The sequence below is a fragment of the Palaemon carinicauda genome, chromosome 4, assembly GCF_036898095.1.
Source record: "Palaemon carinicauda isolate YSFRI2023 chromosome 4, ASM3689809v2, whole genome shotgun sequence".
NCBI lineage: Eukaryota > Metazoa > Arthropoda > Malacostraca > Decapoda > Palaemonidae > Palaemon > Palaemon carinicauda.
Window position 1 is genome coordinate 23,436,604 of NC_090728.1, and position 7,500 is coordinate 23,444,103.

Sequence of the window (7,500 nt, forward strand, 5' to 3'; positions counted from 1 at the left end):
GTTTCCTTGTAACTTGTACATCGTATAAAGATGGAATAGGCTTAAAAGTTACATTACGTTGTATAGGCTGGACTGAGGCGTGGCAACAGTTAATTAGTCTGTCTGGTTGATGCGTTGTTCTATTTTTTAGTTCTGTGCAGTAATATTTCAGTTTTCGTACGCGTTCACCACATCCAGTACAATTAAAAACATCGAGAGCTGGACTTATCAACTTGATACCTTGGAAATACTGGATTATTGTGAGAAGTAAGTATTCTGAAATACTAAATGATTTATCATACAATTTTTTTTTCACCAGTGATAGCTGGAAAGAAAATATACAGTTTTGAAATGAACGGTAACCAAATAATGCTAACTAATTTAGAAATGCAACGGAGGGAAGGAGTTTTTTCATTAAATATGATGTATTTGCTTTCATAAATATACTATTTTTTTTCTACATCAGTAAGTTGATAGAACTGTAAGCAAGATGACTAAATACGTAGAGGCTCCATTTGTACTTGAAAATTATTTTATTTGTTTGTTCTCCTCTTAGCGATCGGCGTCAATGACCTTTGATGTCAGGATGCCAGATAACTCCTAATCAATCACTATATCCTCCTAGGATATATATTTTTCATTTTTCATTTCTACGTAGAAAAACCGTTTAATACAGAGGTTCCCAACCTTTTTCCTGTCATTTCCCCCCTGCACCCAGTGCAACCCTCCGGATTTCCCCCTTCATTGTGTATGAGGGAAAGAGTAGTTGAAACACACTGTGATGACTTACTAATTTATTTTTCCATTATACAAATATACTGATAAACAAATAGTTACAGAGTAAAATGGATTAGAGAGCGGTTAGTAACAACTAACCCGCATAGCCATAGAGCTATGCGGTTAGTTGTTACGAACCGCTCTCTATTGCATTTTACTCCGTAGCTATTTGTTTATCAGTATATGGAGAGCGGATAGTAGCAAAATAAAAGGACTTTTGTTTATTCTTTTACTTCAAAATTGAATTAGTGAGAAGGTTGAGGCAGTGTATCAATATCAGGGCTAGCTTTATCACCTGATACTTTTTTTAGTTAGTTAGTAGGTAGTGTATTATTCCCCCCCCCCCTGGTAGCTTCAAATTTCCCCCCAGGGGGGATATTTCTCCCCAGGTTGGGAACCACTGGTTTAATAGAAGTAAGTTCTTTCCAATGGGAGGACTGAATATTCATTACAATTCTGCGATATGAATAAAAACCTTTTTAAAATTAGATTTACTGTATCGCAACACTAACTTTGTAATATATGCATCCTAAAAAAGTAGTTCATTATCAATGCTTTTTTTTCTTCTAACAAGCACATCTATGCGTTTGCAATTGTTATTATAACCTCCGACAAGGAGGTTATGAAATCGAGTCGGTTCATTTATTAATTTCTCTGTGTGTCTGTCTGTGGACAGGATAGAGTCAAAGCTATTAGGCAAATTTTGACGAAATTCTCACCATCAGATAAATCGTAAGTCCATTGACCACCAAATTAAATTTTGGAGAAAATCCGGATCTATATCGCCATTCTGGATCAACATTGCCCTTTCCCACCATCTTCATTCCCACACATGAAAAGGGGAAGGCACTATCCGTAGACTTACGTTAAACGATACAGTAGATTCATTCACAAGCATGCATATGAAAAATACAGAAGTGTTTACGTTGACTTGAGTACAATATTGCCAATATTCATTGGCGGAGGTCTGAAGATCGTAGTACGACGCAACAACACTCGTTTGCTTGCATCAGTTGAGGTTAGCAAAAACCACGAGCAAGAAATAGCTAATGTGATATCATCATCAATAAAACGTATTCATCATCTCGAGTCGGTTTCAATGTTGTTTCTAAACGCGTTAGAAACGAGGTTATTCCATTTAATCATTTTCCTTATAACTTGTACATCATATAAAGATGGAATAGGTTTTAAAGATAGATTACGTTTTATACGCTGGACTGAGGCGTGGCAACAGTTAATTAGTCTGTCTGGTTGATGCTGTTGTTCTGTTTTTTAGTTCTGTGCAGTGATATTTCAGTTTTCGTACGCGTTCACACATCCAGTACAGTTAAAAACAACGGAAGCTGGATTTATCAACTTTTACTCTGAAAATACTGGATTATTGTGAGTAGTAAGTATTCTTATATACTAAATGATTTATTTACCACAATTTTTTTTTAACCAGTGGAAGCTGGAATGAAGATGTGGTGTTTCAAAAAGAACAGCAAACAAAACAATACTAATTAAATTAAAAAATGCGACGGAGGGGACGGTGTTTTTCAGTAAAAGCGATGCATTTTTTCATAAATACATTTTTTTTTTTTTTTTTTTTTAATCAGTAAGTTGATCGAACTCTAAGCAAGATGATTTAATACGCAGAAGCTTCGGTTGTGATAGAAAACTATCATATTTGTTTTTTCTCCTCTCAAGGATCGGTGTCAATGACCTTAGATGTCAGGATGCCAGATAACTCCTAATCAATCAATCCCTATACCTACATCCTCTTAGGATATATGTTTTTATTTTTTTTATCTTTACGTAGAACACCAATTGATAGAAATAAATTCTCTCCAATGGGATGACTGAATATTCGTTATAATTCTGCGATATGAATAAAAAACTTTTTACAATTAGATTTACTGTATCGCAACACTAACTTTGTAATATATGCAGCATAAAAAAAAGTCAGTTCATTATCAATGTTTTCTTTAATTTCTTTAAAGGTGCATATATGCGTTTGCAATTATTATTATTACCTCCAACAAGGAGTTTATAAAATCGAATCGGTTCATTTATTTATTTGTCTGTGTGTCTGTCTGTAGACAGAATTGCGTCAAATCTACAGAACAGATTTTGACCAAATTTTCACCACAGATAGATCGTAGGACACGTAACACCGTATTAAATTTCAAAGACAATCCGGTTTAAGATCGCTATTTTGGATCAACATTGCATCTTTTCTTCATCTCCAGTAAACATATGAAAAATGGGGTGCCCTCTCCGTAGACGTTTGTTAAACTTTACAGATAGATTTTGGTTGTTGTTGTTGTTGTTGTTGTTATTCGGATATTTTGAAATTTAAGATTAGATGTTTTTTATGGCATAATCCACTTGTTTTTGCCAAACCTTTAGTAAATATATAATTGATAGACTGAACCTTTTTAACTAAGCTCTAACGTCAACATGCAAGAAAAATATGAGCACACAGAGAGAGAGAGAGAGAGAGAGAGAGAGAGAGAGAGAGAGAGAGTCTTGTTTTATAATTTAAGCGTCCGACCTTGTTTATACAGCTCTCATCCATTGTGTTATCACAATCTGCCAACATCATATTCTGCTGAATAAACCGGACTGAATGTAATGTCGTTCCATTTCTTGTAGAACAATATGTAGGCTTAGCATGCATCACACAACTTCCTGCTGGTTCTGTGGACGTCCGCCTCCTGCCTGACTTATTGCTTGAGGAATATCAAGTGCTAGAAGCTATGAATAAAAGATGAATAAAACCAATTCATCTTTTATGGGTGATCATAAAAATGCTCTTTTTGTAACCAATATCTTTCTTGATAATATATATATATATATATATATATATATATATACAGTCATTTTAGATATCAGACTTTTACACCTGGAAGTCTCAGATTATTGTCTGACCATAATTTGAAAAATATGGCATGTAATTCATATGAATATTATATCACAAATAATAGTGAATTGGCTAAGATAACAGATATTCAATCTATAATACTTAGGCATTTTTTTTTTCATATTTCTACTCGCATAAAAAGGTTTAATAATGGTTTGATATAGTCTGAATAACATATGCAATGGTTATCACAAATGTTAATAGGTAGATTTGGGTGATGATATTTTTACATATGTTAATAAATGATAATTTAGACTTTCTGAAATAAAAGAAAAAAATACGATGTACAATAAATCTTAATTTTCATAATATTTTTTCTACGATAAATTGGTGATGAAGCACAGAAGGACTCTTAACATTTTGATGTTTATTTTGGGCTTTTGTAAACATGAACTCATTTTGACCTTTCAGTCTAATGAAAACAGTCAAGAATGATTTTTTTCTTTTATTTTCATTTATACATTTTAGTTCCTAGTTTCAACCAAAATAATAAGAATTTCTCTACTTTCTGCGACAAACTTATTACTCTTCTCTTGACATGGTTTCATAATAGATGAAAGTTCTCTTTCCATTACCTTCCATTATTTCATCATATTATTTTCTCAGCATCTGATAGATCCTAAGATGTTGCAAAACGTTTGCTTTCAGATTGATAAATGAGATAAGCAAGCGGAAAAGCCAGATTCTTCCTTGCTCTTCCATCTTTTTCAACCTTTCGTTGGATCTTACTTTTACCGCCTTCATCACTGTTACCTGAACGAGGTTGAGATTTTTTTTTTTTTTTATTCTACTTAATTTTGATCCAATTGCTGTTCCCACGATTTTCCTGCAAATCTGACGTCCATGGCCAGTATGATATTTCAGGGCCAAGGGTTTATCCTTTTATCATCCGGTACATGTATACTATACGCTTTCCTGCATGGGATATCACTACATTCTTGCACTATGTCTTACACCTAGTCCGATCGTTCATCCCATGTCACAAGACCCGCGCAACCTGTACGCTATCCAGTTAACTAATGCTGATATCACATTAACCATTTCTTGTTCATGGTATTTGCCAACCTCCAGCCGATGTAAGCAGGCAAGTGTTGTAGGGTCGCACTCCGATATCATGGTTGGAGGAGCAAATAGAAAAAATTGTGAACAAAACTATGTCTGCGTGCTTTATAATAATTTAAATCTACTACAGTAGCCTTGAAAACATAAGAATCAATATCCAAATCATGTAACTCGGACAACTATGAATACTTCTATGCAAAACGTAAACTTCGGGAGAATAGTTTGGCCACCCTCTTTAAAAATGGTTGCCTTTTTGGATTTTCAATGGGGCAATCGACCAGATATGATTAGTATGACCTTGAAAACAATTCTGCCAATTTGGATGCATGTAAAATCATAGTTAGATCCATTATTTTTTATTAAAACCTAGGATTAACAGGATCTTTATGTGATTTTAAACAGTCTTTCCACTGTCTCTTGGGTTAGAGTTCTCTTGCTTGAAGGTACACTAGGGCACACTATTCTGTCTTATTTCTCCTCCTCTTGTATCTAGAGGTTTTATAATCTATATAGGAAATATATATTCTAATGTTGTTACTGTTCTTAAAATATTTTATTTTTCCTTGTTTCCTTTCCTCGCCGAGCTATTTTCCCCTGTTGGGGCCCCTGGGCTTATAGCACCCTGCTTTTCCAACAAGGGTTGTTGCATAGCAAATAATAATAATAATAATAATAATAATAATAATAATAATAATAATAATAATAATAATAATAATAATAATAATAAAGGATATTCAATCTGATGTATGTTGAAAATTACTTCGATAAAATATATGTAGTTTTTTAGCTCTAAACTGAAGGATTGCGTATAATAGTTTCGTATATTTCATAACAGCATAATGCAATTCCTATAATAATAATAATAATAATAATAATAATAATAATAATAATAATAATAATAATAATAATAATAATAATAGAATAGAAATGCTAATAATAATGAAGAAAAGAGCAATGGAAAGAGATACAATAACATAGTTCTAGAATATACCTAATATAGTTTTTTTCTTTTTGAAGAGAATATTACTTAAAAATATGAAGTAGCAATAAGAAAAAATAAGTGATAAATGCTGTCTTTCAGAAGTAGCTCTTCATATTTCAACTAAATCATTATATAAAAAAATAATTCTAAGAACAAATTCCATATCAACACTAACCTTAGAGAAATTACGATGTTTAAAAATAGAGGAGAGACTTTTTAACTTTTTAATTCTGCATGAAAGAAATTTATACAAGGAAAAAAACTAATGATCCACTCAATAGTGACAAGGTCTCTTATAATGATAAAGTATTGGCAAATATTTGATTGATAAACTCCAAGGAGATTGCACTCCCGATCCAATCTCGTCCCATTTAGACCTTTTAGTCCCTTTCGCTTTAAAAATCTCTCATTTATACAATAACACGCGGGGGGGGGGGGGGGGGGGGGGGGTGGGGGGGGGGGGGAGAGTTGACCTTGGGTATGTGTCCCCCCACCCCATTGAAAAATAATGGCAAAGTAATGATATGGAAAATTTGTTATAATAGAAAAATATATTAAACAATAATATAATTTCGAGAAAAAAATTATAACAATGATAATAATCCTAATAATAATTGTAATGGATTCCGTATTTCCTGATAGAACAAGCGACTGCCGTCCATTTTCATAATCTCTAGTTAAATACTGAATGATATAATGTACAAAATATATCCTATTATGATACGATAGAAATAGTTCATGCTAAGTGGCATTTTCCGGTAGTTACCAGAAGCCCGGGAGGTTACGGCCCTTACCTCGCAAATAAAATACATGACAGAATTGAGAATTTTTGTTGTTGTTGCAGAAAGATATAGTATTTATATTATGGAGCACATAGCATCGCTAGTTTCACTTTAAAACTTTTAATATGGCAAAGCCAAAGGCTTTCAAGTCCAGTTAACATACGTATCATAACACCACTCCTGTTTCGGTTGTGCTAACTTTCCTTACTCTATCAATGGAATCATAATAACGCCCATTAATATTTTCTATATAATAACTCTAGATTAAAAAAATGGAAACTGATATCCTAAATCACACCATATATGCCCTTCTCACGTTAGAAGGAGGTTTAGGAGGCAATTTTTGTCAAAACAATTACTGATCTAGTGTTAAATTCACCATGGCGTTGTGGTGCCCTATTGTAAACGTCCCTGCCTGTCGTTCTGCTGGACAGGAGATCGAGACTCGCTATAACTAGATAGTTTCTTGCAGTGTCTACAACCTTACCATCCTACCCCATTTTAGGTCGGCTGGAGAGGAGTTTTGGTGCTGATCATATTTATGTATGGTCAATCACTAGGGCATTGTCCTGCTCGACAAGGCGATGTCACTGTCCCTCACTTCTGTCATTCATGAACGATCTTTAAACAGTACAGCTGTCATTGAGTTTAAGTTCTCGTCCAGCCCAATCGGCAAGGCCTAGTAATACGGAGTAAAGGCTTTTATAAGAAGTTAAATTTGTCACATAAGTCAAGCGTGTCTGTGTTCATGGCTTATTTCAGAGCAAAAAGTCCGTGCGTAACAAAATGTAAGTGAACTTAAAGTACTTGACATTTCTTGAATAATTTTACATATTCTTATAAGAATGCAGAATGAGTATCCTAATGCTGGTATGTCATACAAGTCTCAACTGCGATTGAAATGAATAGGTGATTATTTGGTTGTCTGCCTCGCCGAGAGAATATTTCGTGAATTTTCGTTTATCTGCACATTTTTTTTATCAAATAATTTATCTGATTGAAATAGAAATTTG